Raw genomic sequence first — 25,933 nt, forward strand, 5'->3', positions numbered from 1 at the left:
TATCTAAATGTTTTTTGTGTTGATAATGAAGGATTTCCCCCAGTTTTAAAATAGACTTCCCCCCAAGGTAGATAACTCTAATCGGTTTCCGGTTTTTCGTCTGCATTACTTTTTGGTTAAAGAAGTTAGAACGGTGCTACAAGTCTTGTAATTCTGCTGAAAGAAGTAAGTATCTTTGGATATCATGTTCTTAATTGTCTAAAGGAGTACGTGAATCTCAACATAAAGAGACGTCTGATAAATTGAGACAATTTTCTAAAAATACCCCGCAAAGTTCCAGGCCCAAACAAAATAAACCTGCCACACCCAAATCTGTCACACAAAATTATTCAAAACGGTTAACAATGTGTGATGGTTCGCTGAGTGACTAAGGTCGCGCTTCACTGATCTCAACTGCATTTGCTGTCTGTCAGCCTTCTCTATCTTTAGCCCTTAGGACATTTTTCTTTTTAAGCTATCTATTTTATCATAACCATATATCTAAACTGCTCCTAATTGTGATTCCATCTTCTCCATGGTGACGGTCCAGTGGTAGAGCATGGTTACGAACCTTGCAAGTGCTGCATCAAACCAACCATTGCAGGTTTGGTCCAACTGTATCAAAGTGGGTGCTAATTGGAATATCCAAAAGTTCCTTACTTAGTCCGGGATACAGTTTACTGTGCAATGGCTCTGGCTCCAGCTTGCACTTCACTGACCTCCCATGCCTTTACTGTCTTCACTAACTTTACGATCATCACTGGCTAGTGGCCAGCAGTTATCACTGAGGATCATCAACACCTCGTTATAACGTACATGTGCTGACTGTTACGTGATATACAGATGAGAGTTATACTTCCCTTCAACTACTACCAGAGGGCACTTTTGTGCAACCTCGTGTCATTCAGAGAGCACAATATTTATACATTTACACTGAAGTAAGAATCATCAATCTTGATATGTCCTCGTGTTAATACCTAGGGCTCAGGAATGTAAATGGTGGCAGCAGTCGGCAAACAAAACTGTAAATTATGTCTGCATTTCTGTATGTAAAATCATAACGGAACTGATACAATATCGTTTATTGTGTACAGCGAGTGATAATGCAGATCAAATCTCTCTTTTGACTAGCTATGGTTTCTCAGAACTGCCATAGTATTCTGACTTTCCTGCAACAGTCAGATGTCTGATAAAGACTTGCAATTATTGCAATAACTGTGTATTGTCAGTTTTGGTTAGGAATCAGGGCCCCGTTCCACAAAGCGATCATAGCGATACGACTGTCATAAGCTTATGATAAAGTATGGGAGTTACGATCATCTTAGCGCTACGATCGCTTTGTGGAACAGGGCCCAGAACTACAAGCACACAACAGTCACATCTGAGAGAGAGGGGCCTAACTCAAGAAAGCTGCATTGATATAATATGTTGGACATTTTTATTTTCAATAAGGGCGTTGATTTGACTTTCCTTGGTACCTTTGGGTGCTTCCATATTATGATTAATGTAGCAAAATAGCAAAATTGGAATATGAACACTTTCACCGATGGCTAGGCAGTGTTACGTGTTATGCAGTCTTGTTATAAGAGTTACTTCCCTTGGCATATGTCTGCCATGCAAGTTGTAATAAACGCTGAAGTTTTAATCTGAGTTATCTGTGACCATCCAGACATGTGTACAACACACCCAGCATGTTGCTGAATTTAGACGCTGTTGGAAAGACAATAGGGCTGGGACAGGTCCAAATTTACTACCCGGGTACCCAACCCCCTATTACCGGACCCTACCCGGGTACCCACTGTAGGTCTCAAGCATTAGTGATGATACCAGGTGTTCACAAGAAGGTGAGCATTTCCTGCCCCACTCACAAACACATGCAAAGACAAGTCAATTGGTCACCTGAAAAAACATGGGAACATATGGTACAAGTCAAAATAGGGAATTGCATCCGAGATCATGTTTGTCACTGATGCATCAAATTTGGAAATGTCCTCCACATGTCTACCATAAAACTTTTTAAAAGTGTTACTGATGCCCTGAATGTTGTAACCTTGATCAAACAACTACTGAGCAAGCGTCGACTGACGCTCTTTGAAATCTGGGTAGAAAGAGCGAGTGAGTGAGTGAATTTGGTTTTACGCCGCTTGTAGCAATATTCCAGAAATATCACGGCGGGGGACACCAGAAATGGGCTTCACACATTGTACCCATGTCGGGAATCGAACCCGGATCTTCGGCGTGACGAGCGAACGCTTTAACCACTAGGCTACCCGACCGCCCCCTGGGTAGAAAGAGCATGCTAGATTGTATCTCAAAAGTTATGAAATGTATACACCAGAGCTGCTGGAATATTGCTCAACATGAATGTATAGAAATATGTATTTTTGAAACTGTGACATCACAGTACGGCACTGAGCGGTATACAAGCCGGATGACGTCCAGACTCTGTGAGGGTTGAACCAAGGCAACATCCTCACTTATCAAATGTATTAAATCTCCATTCTATTATGATAATACCCTGAATCCATTCGCCACCATACCTTTGTTTTGAGTTTGGTTCAAATGCAGTCTATTCAAATTACATGTTGGAAAGAAACATGGAAATACAAGTACCCAAGTCAACTTTGGCAAGCCGTTTCCAGTACACCTGGAAGGCCTTGGAGTGTAATGACTTCCTCCCATCTTAATACTCAGGAAATCATTCTTCACCCAGCAGTGAATGGGTACCCGGGAGGATGAGATAAGAGCGTAACTGTAACCTTGCAGCTAACAGTTCATGTAGAACAGTCTTTTTTTTTGGTTCGGTATATTGAGACACTGACAGAATATTGATTGTGGATTGAGGTGGAAATGAAACACCCATAAAATGTCAGGACGTCTCTGGTGCATCAAGTGACTAAAGCTTGAAAATCAAATGAACACTACCCATCCTCTCACCAAACCTAACAGCAGTCAGGGAAGGGTCATTTATCATGGGGTTGGGAGTGTAGGGGGGGAGGGGGGCGGGGGTAATAGGTCTGAGGACTGTATGATATTTTGCTTCCCCCACCCCCCACCCCTCATAACAAATGACCAGTTCCTAATTTATGTTCAGATCTATAACTTATTTTTTTGACAAAATGGGACAGTGTTTGGGGGTAACCATGGTAACCTGTCATGACCCAAACTAAACCATGATGATAATGTCACGTTAATGTTCTTGCAGTTGATTCTGAGCCAGATATTCAATAGCCATTCTGGACAAGTAAAACTGATGCAACTATAGGTTGTTGATATAAAAGTCTGTAGATTCCAGAGGTTGTATCAACTCACCCCTTGGGAACTTGTTGCTACTATTTCCTGAATCAACCAATTCTCATTTCTCCATCACCCAACCCTACCAGAGTTCCAGGTAAGCTGTGCTTTAAAAAGGGCTATGTCGCACATTTAAAAAAAACTTTTTTATTAATATTTTATTTGTTTCCTGTTGCATATTACAAATGAAGAATTCATGATTCTATAAATAGACACGAAAGACAGTGATATGTATACAAGCTAAACAGAAATAAACAGTTATCAACTAAACGATGAGCGACAATTTGACCAAAATGTGTTCTTGCTGTCACATATTGATGCATTGTATTTGGTCATGCAATAATTTTATGTGATCTCCTCTTTAAGTTGGTTAAATGTGGGTGGTTTATTGAAAAGTTTATAGCTTTAAATCATGTATTTTGATACAATGATTAGCGCATGTATTGTCTGTGCTGGACAACCTATGAGGACAACGTCTTTAGTAGTTATATTTTTTACCTTTATTTTATTTAATATGCAGTTTTCTAAATCAGTCCAAAGAAAGTTCACTTTTCTACATGACCGAAATATGAGTTCAATAGTGTCTTTGAAATCTGAGCAGGAGCTACATTAGTGTTGTCTACGTAAATATGTGTTCAATAGTTCCTTTGAAATCTGAGCAGAAGCTACATAAGTGTTGTCTACGTAAATATGTGTTCAATAGTTTCATTGAAATCTGAGCAGAAGCTACATAAGTGTTGTCTACGTAAATATGTGTTCAATAGTTTCTTTGAAACTGAGCAGGAACTACATAATTTATAAGTGTTGTCTACGTAAATATGTGTTCAATAGTTTCTTTGAAATCTGAGCAGGAGCTACATAAGTGTTGTCTACGTAAATATGTGTTCAATAGTTTCATTGAAATCTGAGCAGAAGCTACATAAGTGTTGTCTACGTAAATATGTGTTCAATAGTTTCTTTGAAATCTGAGCAAAAGCTACATAAGTGTTGTCTACGTAAATATGTGTTAAATAGTGTCTTTGAAATCTGAGCAGGAGCTACATAAGTGTTGTCTACGTAAATATGTGTTCAATAGTGTCTTTGAAATCTGAGCAGGAGCTACATAAGTGTTGTCTACGTAAATATGTGTTCAATAGTTCCTTTGAAATCTGAGCAGAAGCTACATAAGTGTTGTCTACGTAAATATGTGTTCAATAGTTTCATTGAAATCTGAGCAGAAGCTACATAAGTGTTGTCTACGTAAATATGTGTTCAATAGTTTCTTTGAAACTGAGCAGGAACTACATAATTTATAAGTGTTGTCTACGTAAATATGTGTTCAATAGTTTCTTTGAAATCTGAGCAGGAGCTACATAAGTGTTGTCTACGTAAATATGTGTTCAATAGTTTCATTGAAATCTGAGCAGAAGCTACATAAGTGTTGTCTACGTAAATATGTGTTCAATAGTTTCTTTGAAATCTGAGCAAAAGCTACATAAGTGTTGTCTACGTAAATATGTGTTAAATAGTGTCTTTGAAATCTGAGCAGGAGCTACATAAGTGTTGTCTACGTAAATATGTGTTCAATAGTTTCATTGAAATCTGAGCAGGAGCTACATAAGTGTTGTCTACGTAAATATGTGTTCAATAGTGTCTTTGAAATCTGAGCAGGAGCTACATAAGTGTTGTCTACGTAAATATGTGTTCAATAGTTTCTTTGAAATCTGAGCAGGAGCTACATAATTTATAAGTGTTGTCTACGTAAATATGTGTTCAATAGTTTCTTTCAAATCTGAGCTGGAGCTACATAAGTGTTGTCTACGTAAATATGTGTTCAATAGTTTCTTTCAAATCTGAGCAGGAGCAACATAAGTCTTGTCTACGTATCCCATCTTGTGAGGTTTATTCTTTGTTGGTAAAATAAGGTGCATTATTTGGTATTGAAACCATTGGATTTTCGTGTTGGTTACACATCTAAAAGGTATTAGGTTGTAGTTAGGCTTAATTTCTAGTAGACTTTCCATTTTGTCAAAGTGTTGATTTTTGGCACAATTGTTTGGTATTTAGGTTAAGTAGTAATCTTGACTTCCTTGGATGTTTTAAGTAAGTAAGTGAAACAAGTTCAAAGATAGAATTGGGTATTCCATTTGGTTTTGGAAATTGTTTATCCCCATTATACGACAGGATTCAGTATACTCGTGTAATTTAAAAAGTGTGTTTTTATTTGAAAGGTTTCTTTGAATTTTTCAAAGGAAAGAAAAAGTCCCGTTTCATCAATAAGGTCATTGATATAGTTTACCTCTTTTTCTTTTTAATCCTTATACAGAATACATTTATTTTCTATTTTAATGTTAGTGTTATACCAAATTCCTGTGAAAGAATACCAAAGTCGCAATTTTCTTTCATGTTTATGTTTTTAGAAATATTCCACCACGCATAGAATACATCCGCATAGTATTTACTACTGGTCTGTGCAAGTAACTTGGCTTTTGAAGCACAACTGTTCATTTCGAAGGCGTTGACATTACTGATACTTGGAATATTAATATTGAACAAGTGTGACAATTTTGAAAAATTGCCAAATGCCCTGCGTATCATCGATACCTTTTGAGCACATTATTTCTTTAGTTTGTGGGAATTTGAGGCCTCCAACTTTTTTTCACAAATGGTACAATTGATCATATTGTCATTAATGTTTCACACTCTTTAAACTTAGGTTTATACATGTAGTTGATATCGATCATATCGTGAAGGTCTGTGTGGAATTGCACACCAAACGTCCATTGTGGAAATAGTTTCATTTTTTTAAAATATCCTATCCTTATTATTCTCGTTTTGTCAATGTTGATTTTTAACCCAGAGAAACATGCAAAAAAAAGAGCGATCAATAACACAGATGGTGTCATCAGCGAATTGTGATAGTATATATTCAATATTTCCTTTTTTTATTCCCTTGATGTGTGGTTCATTTCGTATTAATATTGCCAGTATTTCTGCTAAAAGAATAAATATGTATGGAGAGAAGGGGTCTCCCTGGCGACATCCTCTAGATATTTAAAACAATTGATGTACCAACTCCATGGACCAGAATGCATGACTGTATACCATTGAAGAGCGTGCTGATCCAGCTTTTAATTGAATTGCCAAAGCCCCAAAAATCTAATACTGCTTGAATAAAGGACCAATCGACAGTGCCGTAGGCTTTCTCAAAGTCCACAAGCAATAATAGTCCTGGAATTTGACAGTTTTCATTGTATTCAGTTAAGTCATACATCTGTCTTGTGATTTCTCCAATATATCGCCCAGACATAAAGCCTTTTTGATGCTCGCTTATTAATGTATTAGCACTGTTTGCTACTGATCCAATTTTATAGAATATTTAAACAAGTGATATGGGACGCCAATTTTTAAGGAACTCTTGTGGGTTTTTTACCCTTGGGGATACAAGTAATTAAATCTTGTTTTTGAGATGTTGGAAGTTCACCTGTCCTATAGGCATAGTTTAATGATCGAATAAAGTACTGTCCAACATCGTACCAAAAGAATTTAATAAATACAGCTGTAAGTTCATCATTCTTTAGATGTTTAACCGCCGCTTAAACTTCATCATACGTTAACTCACCTTCCAGCTCTTGTGAGATTTCATAATGAAGTGTTGGAATGTTGTCTTTACCTATTATGATATAGGGCCAGAGATTGATGTACCGTTTATCACTGTCTATAAAGCGACCCCACGTATAAGGCAACCCCCCTGTACAAGCCTTCAAAATCGATGCTTATTTATATACCCCGTCAAAAAAGCGAATCTGAATGAAGCCCATCACCAGTGCATACACAATCCCTACATTTGCAATAAAAACTTCTTTGTCTTCCGCAGAAAAAGATTACATCCCTTCAGAAAATTCAGCAAAACGAACAGATCATAGCAATTAAATTTGGTCAATACAAGTTTGAAATTTGAGATAAAACATCACTAGACATGATGATGTACCGATGAAATTGTAGTTCCTGTTTTGAGGGGCATTGTTTTATATGCAGAGATTAAGATTACCGTGTGTATTTTCTCGTAAACTAAGCTGGAAGCAGTCAGATTTGTTGACATGGTATTCCGGTGCTACGTGTTCACTGTAATGTCTTTGTGTTGGGGGGAAAAAACATCAAAACTCTTCAACTCCTTGAAAGCCCCCTAATTTTTGGTACAAAAAACTTGCCTTATAGTTATACACAGTGATGGTACTAACAATGCGTTAGTCTGACGTTAATTAATGAATAATTTGCATACTCGTATATGTAAGAGGCAGACGTATGGTTCTCAGTAGGAAGTGACAACTTGGAGACAATGGCTTGTGGTATATACAGTTTTACTTTATACATGTAGATATATACATACAAAAGACACTATGTGCCAGGTCAGCACATAGTGGTAGTGGTTGTTGTCTAGGTGCCCCGGAGCACCCAGCCTAACCCTAGCTAGGCTAAGGGTAAGACCTTTCTTTTTCTCAATCTGTCAATCAATCAATCACATAGGAGATTTAACGTGCGCTTTCCGACTGAAGCGTATTTCGCACACGGGGTTGCACTTTATACTATTGGGGTAAAAAAGTGTAATGAATAAATAAAGAAGTACAACCCAAAAAAATATAAACTTTACAGTACTTATCTTATAAAGCTAAGGGGGAAGGGGTTTGGCTTGGCTGGGTGGGAGTTGGTGATAAAAGAATATACAATAATATGGTAAAAATTGGGCGTGGGGGTGGGGATCAAGCGTTGGAAGGCACGGCGTCGGCTGGCGAGCGTGTGTGGTGACTTGAAGCTGTTTACTCCATCTCGCTGTCGAGGTGTTTGCAGGCGAGATTGTATTCGTCGCGGCAGATGCCCTGGAAGATTCCGTCTACGAGCCGGGCGGCCATGGCGGTGACGAAGTGTTGGTTGTACTTGACGTCACAGTTTACCAGGAAGTCGTTGAGGTCCTGGAAACTGTGCATCTCGTGTTCGAACCTTTGTCCATCCATAATCTGCACCATAACCATGGCTGGTTTTGGGCGGCTGCTGGGGTGGAACTGGTTGGATTGGGTGCTGGTGGCCGGGGAGGGTTGGTCCTTGTAGCGTTCCATTGTCTCCGCAGATCTCCGGGTGAGCATGAGCCGCGCGTCCTCAGGTTTCTCCTTTGGCACCTTGACCGGATTGGTCTGGATGTGGCTGTCACGAAGGGAGGGGACTGGTGGTATGGCGGTCTGCGTCTGGCTGTCATTGAGTGTAGGGCCTGGAAGAGTGGCGGTCTGACACTCAATGGACTGGCTGGCTGTAGGAGTTGGGAGGGGGGAAGCGTCGGGGGAGAAGATGCTTCGCCTCTTTCTCTTCTTCCTCCCATGTCCTGTCCCCTCAGGTGAGCGAAAGGGCTCCTCCCCTCTGGATTCGAGGGGAGCGAGTTCCGATGCTACTGCTGGGGGCGGAGGGGTGAAGGGAAGGGTCTCCTCGATCTCCATGATGGAGACTGATGGTGACTTCTTCCTCCTGGGCGGCCTGACTTTCTTAACATGGGGAGGTGCAGAAAGGGTCGGGGCGGGGGTTGGTTTTGCCTTAGGCTTGGATTTGTCCTTGTCCAGAGGCCTTTTCTTCTGGTTCAGGTCGAAGGTGATGGCGAGGGTTGACTTTTTACTACTGTAACTAATGGGCATGGCCTCAGCCCTCCATAATCCAAAAACCACAAAAAAATCCTAATACTAACCGACTCCCTAAGCGGACTGCAAGTCCTCCAAAACAAAAATACCCAAAAACGACCTAAATTGATAAATCAAATACTTAAAAGCTCCAATGACCTAACTAAGGCAAGCAAACAAATAACATTCTTAGGGATCCCCGCCCACGTAGGAATATACGGTAATGAAAACGCCGATAAAGCAGCTAAACTATCCCTCAAAATCCCAGAAATAAGCTTAAACTTACCCATCTCAAAATCAGAAATTAAAAGTGTAAACAAGCAAAAAATCAACAAAAAATGGCATAACCTATATCTAAATTCAAATAGCCTAATCAAAAAAGTACTCAGGAAACCACTAACCAAACCAAAAATTCTCCATCCATCAAAAAAATTTGACAGAGTAATCACTAAACTCCAAACAGGACAAACCAACCTAAATAACCACCTAAAAATAATAAAAAAACACACTACAGGTAACTGCCCACACTGCAAACAACTAGAAACCCCAGAACACACACTCATCCACTGCACACACTACCTAACACATCGAACCGCATTACAAACCACCCTCAATCTAAACAAGCCTCTCACTTTAGAAGCAATACTAAACCCACAAAATAAACTAGAAAACTTCAAGGCCTTAGGCGTATTCTTAATCAAAACGGACCTAATAAAACGCATCTAAAACCAAAATAATCTACCAAATCAAAATCACATAAACAAACAAACATCCACCATACCCAGCTCCCTTAGTTCTCCTCCCCAACCCCATCGGCATCTATTCCAAATCTCAAAATTCCCAAATTCTATATAAGCAACCCCTAAAGCCCCCTCTTTGGTTGCACACACCACTTTCGCCCCTTTCGGAAACACATTAAATGGCCTGGCCGGGCCTGTGTGCGAAATACGCATCAGTCGGAAAACGCATGTTAAGTAAGTAAGTTAGTAAGTAAGTAAGTAAGTAAGTAAGTAAGTAAGTAAGTAAGTAAGTAAGTAAGTAAGTAAGTAAGTAAGTAAGTAAGTAAGTAAGGGAGAAACATTTTGAATTACAACTGCTTTTTATTTAGCTCATGATGAAAGGAAATTCACTGATGTCAAGAGATCAGACACTCAACACATTCTCCTTTATCTTGTCTTCAGTTTGTTTAGCAGATTGCGGAATTTCTATTACATCTGTTCTGTAGGCATATGCTAGAATGTAGGCTTCTGAATCCTGTAGGTATTCTAGGTCCGACTATGTCACATTATGCCCAATTTCATTAAAAACAGGTCTTCTCTTCTGTTGAACCCTCAGCTGTCCGCCCAGTCAGAGACGGTTTCTCGGGTTCTTGAGCCAATCAGCTGTCAGCTGATTAAAATGATTCGGCTGACCCCCCAGTCAGAGAGGGTTTCATGGGTTCTTGAGCCAATCAGCTGTCAGCAGGTTAAAATGATTTGGCGTAATTGTTTATAATCCAACTTTACCAATTTTGAATGTTTCAAGTGAAAACCACACCACACCACACCACACCACACCACACCACACCACACCACACACATATAGTCCTTTGATCATATTCATCTTTTGGGTGTTGATGCAAACATGATCTATGTGATTGGCAATTATTATGAACAGAAAATATACCTAAAAAACAGAAGGTAGTTCTGTATGGAGTACCACCTGTAGTACTATTTCTTAAGCAATGACAGAAGTAAAAAGTGAGTGAAAAAATTAATAGATATACGAGGGTGGCCGAAAGGTTCAGTGCTTAACTATGAATAATGTAAATAATGGTAAACATTTAACAGTTTGCATGTATTAAGTGCAATACTTTCCATGCTTACTGGCTGTATTTGAATGAAATACACAACCAGGCAGCATATTCCTGTAGGCGTCAAAGTGACTAGGTATTCTCTGTTGATGAAAATGGACAAAATTGTGTCGTGCCGACATCAAGCACAGTCAAACACTGTTGTGTCGAAGTTCAAGGGCCCTATGTAAATACTTCGAGATAATCGATGTTTGACACAACCGAAAATTGAACTTGGCCTACATTTACTGATCGTAGGGCTGGGCCGAGTCCAAATTTACTATCCGGGTACCCACCACGCTATTACCCGACCCTACCCGGATACACGCTATATGTCTCAAGACTTGGGTGTAATAAGTCTGATTGGGAATAGTTTGACCGTAGCCCTGGTAAAATGTATTTGGATACATGTATAAAACGATCTGGTCATGCATACACCGAAGTTGACTGAAGTTTTATCTTTATTCAAACCTATAAAGGTCAGAAGGAATGGATGCATAGTCAGAAAGAAATGCGAACAATAGTGACTTGTAGTGTAACCATAGAGTTTTAGATATTTTTGTCAATAAACAATAATATCACGTGACTAACTACGGGTGCGGGAAGTACTGTGGGTACCCGGGTCCTACTCAGTACCCACCCGACCCGGGTAACAGAGTTACCCGTCCCAGCACTAACTGATTGGAATGAAGAATGTATAACACAACACATTTGCGACAAGCAAACAACGAGAAAATGAAATGAGTATCGAAAAATTCATCTAATGTGCATGTATGGGACTGTAAAATGACTGCGAGACAACCACAACTTCGACACATCCGATTTGACCAAGCAGGGACCAAGTTTTTACTTCGAGGCAACCGTTAGTTTGACACATCAAAGTTTGACACAAAAGTATTTGACTGTACAGTTAAGTTCAACAGCTATCCATTCGGACATGGTGCCAATTTTAGAGGATGAAACTCCTTGCTTTGCCACTGTTGGGAGGTTGGCAGCAGAGTTCAAGAGTGGGAGAGAGACCCCGGAATATGATCCAAGATCATGAAGACCTTCTTCTGCCACCAATGTTAATAAAATAAAATACTAGGTATGATTATGGAGGATCACTGACTCACCACGCATCACACAGCCAATATGGTAGGCATCGCTTATGAGAAAGTGGAGAACATTCTGAGGATCGAACTGAATCTGACAACGGTTTCTGCATGCTGGGTTCTAAGGCTACTGACTCCTGATCACAAACACTCCTGGTTCATCATTTGAAGCAGACACACCTGATTTTGTTGAACGATTTTTATAACCATGAATGAGTGTTGGGTTCACAGCCAGAGACTAAACAACAGTCAAAACACTGGACACATAACAACTCCTTCTCTGAAGGAGGCAAAGTCAGTTTTATCAGCTGGCAAGGTGATGGCTTCGGTTTTATGAGATTCCATAGGAATCCTACTGGTGGACTTCTACATGAAAGGTCAGACCATAAAAGCTAATATTAGGCACCTGTGTGAGAATATCCAGGCTAAACGTCATGGAAAACTCACTGACAATGTGTTTTTCCATTAGGACAATGCATCTGTGCACAAGTCTGTTGTCGCCATGGCTGCAGTGCATGATTGTGGCTTTGAACTCATTGAACAGCCTCTGTATCCACCAGATTTGGCACAGTCAGATTTCTGTCTGGCAAGCATGATGATGACGTCATTTCTGCTGCAGTGCATGGCTTTGAACTCATTGAACAGCCTCTGTATCCACCAGATTTGGCACAGTCAGATTTCTGTCTGGCAAGCATGATGATGACGTCATTTCTGCTGCAGTGCATGGCTTTGAACTCATTGAACAGCCTCTGTATCCACCAGATTTGGCACCGTCAGATTTCCGTCAGGCAAGCATGATGATGGCATCATTTCTGCTGTGGAGGACGTTTTACACCACCAGTAGTAAGCCTCCTACAACAGTTGAATCAAGGCATCGTTGGCAGAGGTGTGTGGACCTCAGAGGGAATTATGTTGGAAAATATTGAGCAACCAACTCCATTATAGTTAGGCACAGAACTTTTCAGCCACCCCTCCAGTCAGTTCATTTAATTAAATTTGTTTCTTGTATAGGGAATAATAAGTTAAGTATAACATGTGAAAATGCAAAATTCTCCTGCAATGCTAACAGACATGGTTTTAAGTGCTTGTTGCTGGTGCATTGTTTCATGTGTTGTATTGATGACAATAGGACATTTTCATGACTTTGTGATAAATACTAACTTAATTCAGCTGTAACCAGTCCATATGCTCACTGATATGATATCTAATCAGCTTTGTTGCCCCTGTTAGGAAATCAATAACACCTGGTGTACTTATATCAAAAATACAAAAATACTTCATCCCTGAAACTGAAACCTCAGCACAATAATATCATTGTTTGCTCTATCCAAGTGTGTATAAGGCCCTGCACTGATGTGTGTGTAACTATATATATGAGGCTCTGCACTAATGTGTGTGTATAAGGCTGTGCACAGTGTTGTGTGTGTAAGGCTCTGCACAGTGTTGTGTGTATGAGGCTCTGCACAGTGGTGTTTGTATAAGGCTCTTGACAGTGTTGTGTGTATAAGGCTGTGCACACTGGTATGTGTGTAAGGCTCTGCACAGTTGTATGGTATAAGGCTCTGCACACTGGTGTTTGTATAAGGCTCTTGACAGTATTGTGTGTATAAGGCTGTGCACACTGGTATGTGTGTAAGGCTCTGCACAGTTGTATGGTATAAGGCTCTGCACAGTTGTATGGTATAAGGCTCTGCACAGTGGTATGGTATAAGGCTCTGCACTGATGTGCACAGTGTTGTGTGTGTAAGGCTCTGCACAGTGGTATGGTATAAGGCTCTGCACTAATGAGTTTGTATAAGGCTCTGCACAGTGTTGTGTGTATAAGGCTGTGCACACTGGTATGTGTGTAAGGCTCTGCACAGTTGTATGGTATAAGGTTCTGCACAGTGGTATGGTATAAGGCTCTGCACTGATGTGCACAGTGTTGTGTGTGTAAGGCTCTGCACAGTGTTGTGTATATAAGGCTCTGCACAGTGGTATGGTATAAGGCTCTGCACAGTGTTGTGTGTATAATGCTGTGCACACTGGTATGTGTGTAAGGCTCTGCACAGTGGTATGGTATAAGGCTCTGCACAGTGGTATGGTATAAGGCTCTGCACTAATGAGTTTGTATAAGGCTCTGCACAGTGTTGTGTGTGTAAGGCTCTGCACAGTGTTATGTGTATAAGGCTCTGTACAGTGGCATTTATAAGGCTCTGTACAGTGGCATTTATAAGGCTCTGCACAGTGTTGTGTGTAATAGGCTGTACACAGTGGTATGTATATAAGGCTCTACACATTGTTATGTGTATGAGGCTCTGAAAAAGTGTTGTGTGGGTCTAAGGCTCTCCCAGTTTGCCCAGATTATGTTTCTAGGTTTGTCAGCATCATACCCATACTCGTGGGTTTCACCGAAGTGGTGAACATCTAAGATGTGCATTTTTTCAGTCTTTCCTCCAGCTGGACTTAGACATTTGAGAGTTTCATTTTGTGGAGCATAACTCATAAACCATGCAGTGTTTCTTGATGAGACTTTGTAAGCATGTCAGATATAATACAACATACAAAACTGTTTTTACAATTGCAGGTTAAAATAGTAGGTCCCCAGCAACCTATGCTTGTTTTGAGAAGCGACTGAAGGAATCGGCTAGGATGAGGCTTGGTGAATTGTGTGATGTCGTACTCTAACCTTGCTCAAAGAACAGCATCGTACATAAATTCAGGATTTCTTTTTCTGCAGTTTTGTTATTGAAACATGATTTAGAGTTTTTAAAATATTACATGTATCATTGCTAGCAAACGAAAAGCTATTGAAGAGTCTCATAACTAATTCATGTCATTGGGAGATTAGAAGACATTTAAAGAAAATAGGTGCTGTGAATCGTGAAATTAATGCGTCTCCAAAAGAATGTGACCTAGCCAAAAATGCGACTCAATATGAATGCGACACCCCCTCCTCTCAAGCATCAGTGGATTTTTATCTAAAGAAAATGTCCTCTGTCAGGTTTACAGGAGAATCCTCACCTTAATCCAACCTTACATTAATCCAATCACACACCAAATAGCACATCTTATTAGCACTGAGTAGAGTATATCCGCTAAAACAATACATGAGTGCTGGCTCGTGTCTGCTTTTGACACAGTCGCAAAGAACACAGACACTGTGTTTCATGGTCGGCGTCTATCTGGACTTGCAGGTGTGATCAGTGATGACATAAGAGTGTAGAGCTAATGTCTTGACCCCAGCAGTGACAATTCACAGGATGTAATTAGTGTTTGAATGACATTGTTTATATATACTTGTTACAAGTGCTGCTCAATAAACAGTGATGTGGAATACATGGCATTTCTGCTATCCAAAATGTCTTATTGTTGATATAAATGCAGCCTTTAATAATGCGAGCAAAGACCACTCGCATTTTTTGCATTAAATTCACACTCGCGTTAATTTCAAGATTTACAGTAATCATTTGGTTTTTGTCATTAGTCCTAATGTCAGTTGTAATCGGAAGCTTCAGCATGCTTAGGGTCAACCTTTTTGTATATGGAGATACATGTCACATATATGTATGATACTGAAAAAACGTTAGGGACCACCTGATTCTTTTTAACGAATGTCAAGAACTTGTGCCAGATTTTAACACCCTCCAGGGTGAGTATCCATCAAAACCTATGATAACTGACATGTGAGTCAACTCACATGCTTGCCGTAAAAGGCAACTATGCTTGTAGTAAGGGGCGACTAACAGAATAGGGTGGCTCGCTGACTTGGTTGATGCACGTCATTGTATCCCAATTGTGTGGATTGATGCTCATGATATCAATCACTGGAATTGGCGTTCTGTCTGATCATTTAGAACCTTTATTCTTGGTCTCAGCGCTTCAGTATACATTGAGAAATGTCAGAGAACGTGACTGCATGATTGTTCACGAATATCCTCGCTACGGCCTATCCCATACGCACATATCACCTCTCTTTTTGAGGAACTATTTTACTCCGTGATATAGCTGGTTGTTGTATGGATGTCACACGTACTAAATAAAATTGTGTATAGATCTTGGCCTACATCCTTTGAGGTAAGAAATTGTGATAAATTTTTTATAAGAATTGACTTTCACTTTGTGTGAGTTCATTGGAGTATGAACCTTCATAGAGTGAGGGCCAAACATCTATCTATCTCTTGAGACCTACAGCAAGTACCTGGGTAGGGTCGGGTAATAGGGGGGAGAGTACCCAGGTAGTAAATTTGGACTCGTCCCAGCCCTACCCTATAGTGTGGTGGCAAAGAAGGGATATGCCAAGAATGACATTGTTACATCACTCATTGAGGATGGCTGACAATATTATATTATTAACAATCCAATAAAGAGGAGTATGAACATATTCATTTTTTATCTAATTGCCTGGTAGTTAAGTAGCTGAAGCGAGACTACAATGCTTGACATGGATGGGTAATTCACCCTTTTTAATTATTTTCAGTATTGTGAAATGTATGTCACAATGATGATGATAATGATAATGTTAATAATAGTCCATTTATAATGCACCAGATTCCATTCATCTTGTGAATGCTAAAATATGGAGCTCAATTATTACCCTGGGGCCCAATGGACAAAGTTCTGGGGGTTCTGGGGTTAGGCATTGGGGTAGAGCTTTGGGTAGCGTATTGTGGATCACTCCCAATACCAATCACACAGTTTTAATTATTTAAATTATCAAGAATAATTTCACAATTAAGAAATACACAATAAACATTTATTAAATTATAAAGAATATAATTATTCTTTCACAGTATTACAATCGGGTTAATAAATATACAAGAAATATAAAATATGTAAATCGCAACATTTCTCGGTTTCGAACTGGCAAGCACTCGGCAGCCTGAGATATTCCACAACTGATAAACCTGTCAACAAAATGACGTCATACCGGATGCAGTCTCTTGGCTCGAGGATACGGTCGGTGAAACATAGGAAAATTGCATTCCACCAGTGACAGAAGTTATTTAAGTCGTGTCACAGCAACGTAGGAATATACAATGCATTTAGATAGACTAGATGCAATTTTGTAGCCATACAAGGCGGATTTAAGCCATTATGCTACAGGAAGTAGTTTCGTGGATCAGACTCACGAATATAGGTGACGTCACACGAACTATCATGTTGCCAAATTGAAACAGGTGATTTAGAACATATTCACATTTTGTTTTTGCACATTAAACAATGAGTCAGTAAGATCAGTGGTGATATACGTTAATTCATGTAGCAATAATGTATATCTTTACGGTTGTATGCTGTATCGCATGTACATTACACTAAGTGCTAGAGAGCCAAGAGGTGATCATACGAGGGCTAGCTGAAAAGTTCTAAGCCTAACTGTGAAAGACCCGTACCAAGTTGATGGTTTTCCTTTATTTCTCCACATTGTCCCCTTCCAGGTTTACACACTTTTGCCAGCGATGCTGCAAGGCCTGGATGCCAGTCGAGAGGAAATTTTCTTCAGCCACCCTAAGAAAGTCGTTCACAGCGGAAATGACGTCATCATTACAAGGAAAATGGCGACCGGCTAGTTCCTTTTTCATTTTGAGAAACAGGTGGAAGTCTGACGGGGCCAAATCAGGTGAATAAGGGGGATGGTCAATGAGTTTGAAGCCACAATCATGGATCGCTGACATGGCAACCACCGATTTGTGAACAGGAGCATTGTCTTGGTGGAACAGGGCTCCTTTAATGTGCATTCCCCGTCGCTTAGCTTTGATAGCTTCACGCAACTGTCTCAGCAGGTCAGCATAATATCTTCCATTGATAGTCTGGCCTTTTTCAAGATAGTCAATCAGCAGAATACCCTTGGAATCCCCAAAGACTGAAGCAGTCACCTTTCCAGCAGAAGGAACTGACTTGGCTTTTTGGGGGGCTGGTGATTCCAGATGCTTCCATTGTTAAGACTGAATTTTGGTTTCTGGTTGAAAGTGATGAATCCAGGTCTCATCCATGGTTAAAAATCGGGCCACAAAATCATCGGGATCTGCTTCAAAACGGCATAAATTGTCTCGGGACGTCAGGAATCTGACACGTTTCTGATCCGCTGTCAAGAGCATTGGCACCCACCTTGCAGAAACTTTTGTCATTCCCAACTCGTTGGTGATAATGTGCTCAACCCTCTCATGAGAGATGCCCACAACACTGGCAATATGTCGAGTGGTCAATCGTCAATCAGCCATCACCATGTCATGCACCCGGGTAATGTTTTCCGGAATGGTTGCTGTTGAAGGCTTTCCTGGATGCGGGTCATCGTCAAGGCTTTCTCTGCCACGCTTGAATTCCGCAGCCCACTTCTTTACAGTGGAAAAGGAAGGGGCATCATCCCCTAAAGTGGAGACCATGTCAGCATGTATGTGTTGGAGTTGCAGGTACTTTATGACTGCCCTAAAGCCAGTTTTGTCCATTTCCGGTGATTTCAATGGGTAGGTTCACAAGATGGTCTGGTACAAAGACAATAATAACACTACAGTTGCAGTTCTTATGTCTAAAATTCATTAAATGATTGTACTTATTGGTGGCAAAAGTTTGTTTCAATTCGATTGAGATATCCCACTTAGGCTTAGAACCTTTCAGCCAGCCCTGGTACATATTGAGTCGCATATGATTGTACCTCTTGTACTTTACTATAGGCTTACGATAGTCCTAGCTCTAATATTGCTTTATGCAGCAGGGCCTAGGTCAATGGATCATTGTGTGCCGGTAGAAGGCCTAATCCAGGTGTGAATGATTATCCCCCGCCGCGTAAAGCGCGAAGCGGGGGATATAGTATTCACGACCGTCCGTACGTACGTCCGTACGTACGTCCGTACGTCCGTCCGTACGTCCCACCTGTTTGTTGCCGCGATATCTCAAGAACTAAACACTGGATTGTCTTCATATTTGGAACTATGGTGTATATACAGACTCCGCAGACACCAGTCGGTTTTGGTGACCTTGATCCCATTTTCAAAGTCACAGCAGACAAATCTGCTTTTAGAGTTGGAAAACGGTGTTGCCGCGATATCTCAAGAACTAAACACTGGATTGTCTTCATATTTGGAACTATGGTGTATATACAGACTCCGCAGACACCAGTCGGTTTTGGTGACCTTGATCCCATTTTCAAGGTCACAGCAGACAAATCTGCTTTTAGAGTTGGAAAACGGTGTTGCCGCGATATCTCAAGAACTAAACACTGGATTGTCTTCATATTTGGAACTATGGTGTATATACAGACTCTGCAGACACCAGTCGGTTTTGGTGACCTTGATCCCATTTTAAAGGTCACAGCAGGCAAATCTGCTTTTGGAGTTGGAAAACGGTGTTGCCGCGATATCTCAAGAACTAAACACTGGATTGTCTTCATATTTGGAACTATGGTGTATATACAGACACCGCAGACACCAGTCGGTTTTGGTGACCTTGACCCCATTGTCAAGGTCACAGCAGGCAAATCTGCTTTTGGAGTTAGAAAACGGTGTTGCCGCGATATCTCAAGAACTAATCGCTGGATTGTCTTCATATTTGGAACTATAGTGTATATACAGACACCGCATACACCTGTCAGATTTGGTGACCTTGACCCCATTTTCAAGGTCACAGCAGGCAAATCTGTTTTTGGAGTTGGAAAACGGTGTTGCCACAATATCTCAAGAACTAATCGCTGGATTGTCTTCATATTTGGTACAATGGTGTACAGGCGGGGGATATTTCGTCACTCTGTGACAAATACTTGTTATTGGTTAGATGTTGTTTACATGTTGTGTATTTTGTAAGAATGTAGACCACTGGCCACATTCCCAGCATACCATATTGATTAGGACAGATGTCACTTACAACTGTGATTTACGTCTGAGACAAGCTGTCATCACAATTTGTTCATGTATCAAACACAACATCTGGATAAATCTGTTCATGGCTTCCAGGGCAGAATGGATGTTACAGCCCTTAGTGTAAAAGATTTTCCTAATGTAAAATATTTCTACATTGAGGGTTGAAGTGACAGATAATATTTTTCTAACATATGGGGTTATCATTATGAAATAATAAGTATGGAACAGAACAGTCATGAAACTGCGCAGGTTTAATTGATCATTACTTTGTCTAGATTGGCAAAATTAGTGGTCAGTTTTCGGTTCCCTCTCTACAAAGACCACCTTGTCGTTGTGTGCATGTTTTATATATAAGAGGTTATCACTCCAGTTCCTTTTGCCGATTCTATCAAACTTGCTGTTGTACAAAGATGTAGCTTACGCTCATTTCCGTCACTATCCTAATACCATCGGGACGGTACGGAGGCCTATGGTTGGTAGAAATGTAGATATTGTCCGATGTGTATATATGACTCCACGCCCTGCTACACTGACAAGGTAAGGATGTCATCTGTGGGATGACTCTAGCCCTGCTACACTGACAAGGTAAGGATGTCATCTGTGGGGTGACTCTAGCCCTGCTACACTGACAAGGTAAGGATGTCATCTGTGGGATGACTCTAGCCCTGCTACACTGACAAGGTAAGGATGTCATTGGTGGGATGACTCCACGCCCTGCTACACTGACAAGGTAAGGATGTCATCTGTGGGGTGACTCCACGCCCTGCTACACTGACAAGGTAAGGATGTCATTGGTGGGATGACTCCACGCCCTGCTACACTGACAAGGTAAGGATGTCATCTGTGGGGTGACTCCACGCCCTGCTACACTGACAAGGTAAGGATGTCATCTGTGGGATGACTCTAGCCCTGCTACACTGACAAGGTAAGGATGTCATCTGTGGGATGACTCTAGCCCTGCTACACTGACAAGGTAAGGATGTCATTGGTGGGATGACTCCACGCCCTGCTACACTGACAAGGTAAGGATGTCATCTGTGGGATGACTCCACGCCCTGCTACACTGACAAGGTAAGGATGTCATCTGTGGGATGACTCTAGCCCTGCTACACTGACAAGGTAAGGATGTCATCTGTGGGATGACTCTAGCCCTGCTACACTGACAAGGTAAGGATGTCATTGGTGGGATGACTCCACGCCCTGCTACACTGACAAGGTAAGGATGTCATCTGTGGGGTGACTCCACGCCCTGCTACACTGACAAGGTAAGGATGTCATTGGTGGGATGACTCCACGCCCTGCTACACTGACAAGGTAAGGATGTCATCTGTGGGGTGACTCCACGCCCTGCTACACTGACAAGGTAAGGATGTCATCTGTGGGATGACTCTAGCCCTGCTACACTGACAAGGTAAGGATGTCATCTGTGGGATGACTCTAGCCCTGCTACACTGACAAGGTAAGGATGTCATTGGTGGGATGACTCCACGCCCTGCTACACTGACAAGGTAAGGATGTCATCTGTGGGGTGACTCCACGCCCTGCTACACTGACAAGGTAAGGATGTCATCTGTGGGATGACTCTAGCCCTGCTACACTGACAAGGTAAGGATGTCATCTGTGGGGTGACTCCACGCCCTGCTACACTGACAAGGTAAGGATGTCATCTGTGGGATGACTCCACGCCTCGCTATACATGTACAAATTGTGTGTCCACTAGGGCTGTTACGATTCACTCGTGTATATTCGGTGAATCGAACCTCAACCATTCATGAATTGAATTCCTTATTCATGGCCACTAGAATCGAATATTTATGAATATGCTATCATGTATATTTACATACCATGTACCTAAAAATATCTATAACCACATATTATATGCATAGATTGCTTTCAATGACAACACTCTATTAATATTTAATTTGATAGTATTGTTTTCACTGGTCATTGTCGCATTTGAGCAGATACTAGTCCCTGGATAAGTGCAGTATATAAATGTATAATTTATTGATCATGTTGATAATTAACAAACCATGTCAAATAAATTATGTTGTGTTTGTTTCACTGAATATAATAAATAATACATAAACTGCTGACTTGATATTGTAATTGTGAATTAATATTAGTATTCATTACCCTATATTCATGATATGAATCTTATTCGCCTCATAGTGTATTCATTGCAGCCCTAGTGTCCACATTCTTCACCCAGGAGCCTGTGTAAGGCCAGGGTTGGTTGGTTGGTTTGTTGTCTAACGCCGCACTCAGCAATATTCCAGCTATATGACGGCGGTCTGTAAATGATCGAGTCTGGACCAGACAATCACGGGATTAATATCATGCAATGGGGATCGATGACATGAATCAACCAAGTCAGCAAGCCTGACCACCCGATCCCGCTAGTAGCCTTTTACGACAAGCAAAGTCACCTTTTACGGCAAGCATGGGTTGCTGAAGACCTATTCTACCCTGGAATCTTCACGGGTCTGTAAGGCCAAGGAAATACACAGAATTGATGTAGATACCAAAAGGAGAACCTGAAAACACATTCTTTATGCTGTATGAGATTAAAAACGACAGGAAAACAAATCTGGCCCGGACTCGATTATTTAAAGACTGCCATCATATAGCTGGTATATTGCTGAGTGTGGTGTTAAACAACAAACAAACAAACAAACAAACAACATACATTCAAACAAGATCTTCAAAACTTGTGCCGTCATGTAACTGAGATGGTAGCTACAGTGCTTTGGCCCCATTATCTCTTACTGATTCTGGCAGAAGATGACATGGCTGTTCTTAGAATTGAGACCGCCTCTATGGTTTAGTTGCAGAGCGGGGTTTGATCGGGGTACTTGTTGTTACCCTGTCTGGCACTCGGCATTAAGGGTCTAAAACAAGGACTGGTCGACTCGGAGTCGGCATACTGTGTCTGAGTGGGGTATTCATGTTAAACTGCGGCATGGTATATCAGTGAGCTAGCACTATAACACATGCTCTCACGCATCCACACACCCACACACCCACACGCACGCGATTGCACGTCGCTTTATAAGTGCAATAATCTTGGATGCGATGTTAAACCCAATTTCACCTCAGATCCTCTTAGAATTGGCCTATATTTGTGTCTGCCGATCTGTGAACAAAAATAATAAAAGAAAGCTTAGATTGTGCAGATTGGTAGGAAGTAGAGTGAGTGAGTGAGTTGGGTTTGACGCCGCTCTTATGAATCTGTTTCCTTATTTTCTAACATATTATGTTTGTTAAAATTAAGTTTCTGCATTGAATAAACAGTTTCTGCTGAAGTTAAATTTTAGAGTAAGAAGTGTCATGATTATCTCCCTTGATTCCTTGGTTTGTTTGTGTTGTTTAATCCCGCACTTGGAAATATTCAAACTATATGACGATGGTTTGTAAATAATTGAATCAGGACCAGACAATCCAATGATTGACATCATGAGCATTGATCTACACAATTGGGATACAATGACATGCATCAACCACGTCAGTGAGCCTGATCACCTGATCCTGTTTGTCGCCTCTTATGACAAGCATGGGTTGCTGAAGACCAATTCTAACCAGAATCTTCATGTGATGATGTTATGACGTCTCACACGGCAGTATTAATAGTGCGGCGTTAAACAACAAACAAAGAACTTAAAAATACTGGTCCAGTCAATATTTCGTCAGCCCACAAATTAACCACCTGTTATCCAGTGATGATATATCACAAACAAGGTTTCTTACCTCACTGATAATTTATACTTACAAGGTTGAATGCTACAGTTTTCTGATTTTCTTCCCGAGTTCTCTTGTTTTTGTGTAATTGAATGGAATGTCAATCGTGTCTTTCATCAGAATATTTAAAGTGATGAGGTTGTCCCTGTGAACGTGTACCGCTCTACTCCTGGCTGTGTCGCGGAGTCTGCCCCTGGAGGCTGATTACCCACTTAGCGGGGGACACTACTGACTGGAAAGACAATAGCTGTTGCAGCTAGTCCTGTTAAGTCAGGACAAATATATGTGTACTATACTCAACAGGAGAAGTTGAGGATCATGAATATTTAGGGGGATCATGAATATTTGGGGGGATCATGAATATTTGGAGGGATCATGAATATTGGGGGGATCATGAATATTTGGGGGATATTTATGAAATTGTGTTCTCAGTCTTCACTAAGCCAAAATATTGAAAATACACATGATCCCTACCTTTTTTTGTTCAGTATAATTATACCAGTATACAGCTGGCACATCTCTGAATGATTCTCCCCAATAAAACTTAAAGGACTGTTTGCTTTTGTGCCATGTTAGTTCAAAATAGGGGTGACTATTGGGATGGAAATCACTATTGCGATAACTATTGATATTGAAAGAAACTATTGCAATAACTATTGATATTGAAAGAAACTATTGCGATGACTATTGATATTGAAAGAAACTATTGCAATAACTATTGATATTGAAAGAAACTATTGCGATGACTATTGATATTGCAAGCAACGATTGCGATAAATATCGATAGTTTTCAGTGTATCATTTTAGATGGATTTTAGAGATGAATTAAACCTTGGAACTGAGGTTTCCTTTGAATGTGATAATCATAACAACAAATAAAAAGTAAAGTTTGAGATATGACATGTTTTTTTCTAATGGTAATATTTTAAGAAAAAGAATCTTCCACAATATGTAAATTATTGTGTTAATTACTACCACTCATGATCAAACGAAAAACAGATTTGAATAGCATGTATTTTATTGATATGGTAAATACAATCGAAACTATTGATATTCCTAACTGAAATTGATACTGTTAATCGGAAACTGATTTAACAATAGATTTATTGACTTAAAGTGCTTACCAATAGCTATATATCGATATTTCGATTTATCGTGACACCCCTGGTTCAAAACAATGCATTATGTCACTGTTCACATTTTGGCTAAAAGAATATCATGAGATTCATATCAATCTGTGGTTAAGCTTGGCTAAAGGAAATTCCCAGGCTCTTGCAATAACATAATGTCATTTTTATTTTTTCCTTATACTGACTTCAATATATTCAGTGAACATGAGTTATAACTCAGGCAATTTGCTAAACCTGATGATTCCATTAAGGGTAGAGAGTTGTACTGTTCAAAGTAATTTGACAGCATTGAAGTGGAAAAACCAGATAGCACCAGACAAAAGTGTCCCGCTACAATGACGGTAATGACAACAGGTGCTTACTTTGTGAGTATGCATGCTCCGGCCTGCAGGCAACACCCGCTGTGTGGGTTATTGAGAAGATAAATCTTCTGATTTTCAAGGTAAAGCTATGGTACATCTATTTTGCTGAAATTGAATATTGAATGGAATGCACATAAACCTGCTAATAGTTTAAATAAAATATGTGGGGAGTGTCCTGCAATGTGCTGATATATTTCATCATTTCTGAAATATTCTATGTGCTTTTCATTAAATACTGTAGTCTGATAAGTTCATATTTAGGACATCATTTTTTCATTTCTTTCATAAGTTTTTATCTTTGGCTTAGACCATCTACCTCTCTCTATCAAAAATGGATGTGAACTTTGCTAAGCCTTGTTAGCGCTGCTTTTTGTTTTATCTGTGTATACTGAGGACTTCTCAAAATGTATGTTGATATGTTCATATAAGATAGCTATGCGATACATTGCAAAGAACAATGAAGCATGGTTTGTTTCATGATACAAAATTGTTCCATCATGAGGTCATTTCTGGAGGTTGGAATATGCACTTGCAAGTTCATTTATTGGACAACGTTATTTTTGAGAGGGAAGTGTTGAGTAAGTTGTTCCCTACAGCTGTAGCTGGGCAACGCAGATAAACCCCGTGGTTTAACGATCGCATCCAAAAGTGGGAGAGATATGACAATCGGTATATGGAACAAAGGTACAGATAAACGATAGAATATGCGGAAAATACCAAACTCAACCCACCTGTTCGTAAAATGGACTTGTCCGGCATTGCCGAGGTCTGATTCTATTCAGGGAGTCCATCATTATTATGATTTGGGTAAATATTTCGAAAACCTGTACATTTTATTGGCTGTGAATCCGCAAGATGATCGATTTTAAAATCCTCTCTCTCGTTCACCACTCTCTTCATAACACTGGCCCTGCCTTTCTTCAAGAAATGTTTCTCCAATACAAGTCTACCAGAAATCTCAAACGACCAACTTCTGTCTGTACCAAAATACAGACTAAAGTCCTTCAGTGCTTGATCCTCTCATGCTGGGGCCT

At 40.3% G+C, this 25,933-nt stretch overlaps 1 protein-coding gene across 1 annotated transcript in view; it reads left to right on the forward strand.

Moving 5' to 3' along the window:
* The first annotated feature begins 46 nt into the window (after window positions 1–46).
* The window catches only part of LOC124133715 (UDP-glucose 6-dehydrogenase-like), a 75,568-nt gene continuing 49,681 nt past the window's right edge, over window positions 47–25,933 (forward strand). Inside the window, exon 1 of the mRNA XM_048387612.1 lies at window positions 47–165. The gene's annotated coding sequence lies outside the window, so the exon portion shown is untranslated. The remainder of the gene's footprint in view (window positions 166–25,933) is intronic.

This window comes from Haliotis rufescens, unplaced genomic scaffold (assembly GCF_023055435.1).
Source record: "Haliotis rufescens isolate VD_foot unplaced genomic scaffold, xgHalRufe1.0.p SCAF_7, whole genome shotgun sequence".
In the NCBI taxonomy this organism is placed as follows: Eukaryota; Metazoa; Mollusca; class Gastropoda; order Lepetellida; family Haliotidae; genus Haliotis; species Haliotis rufescens.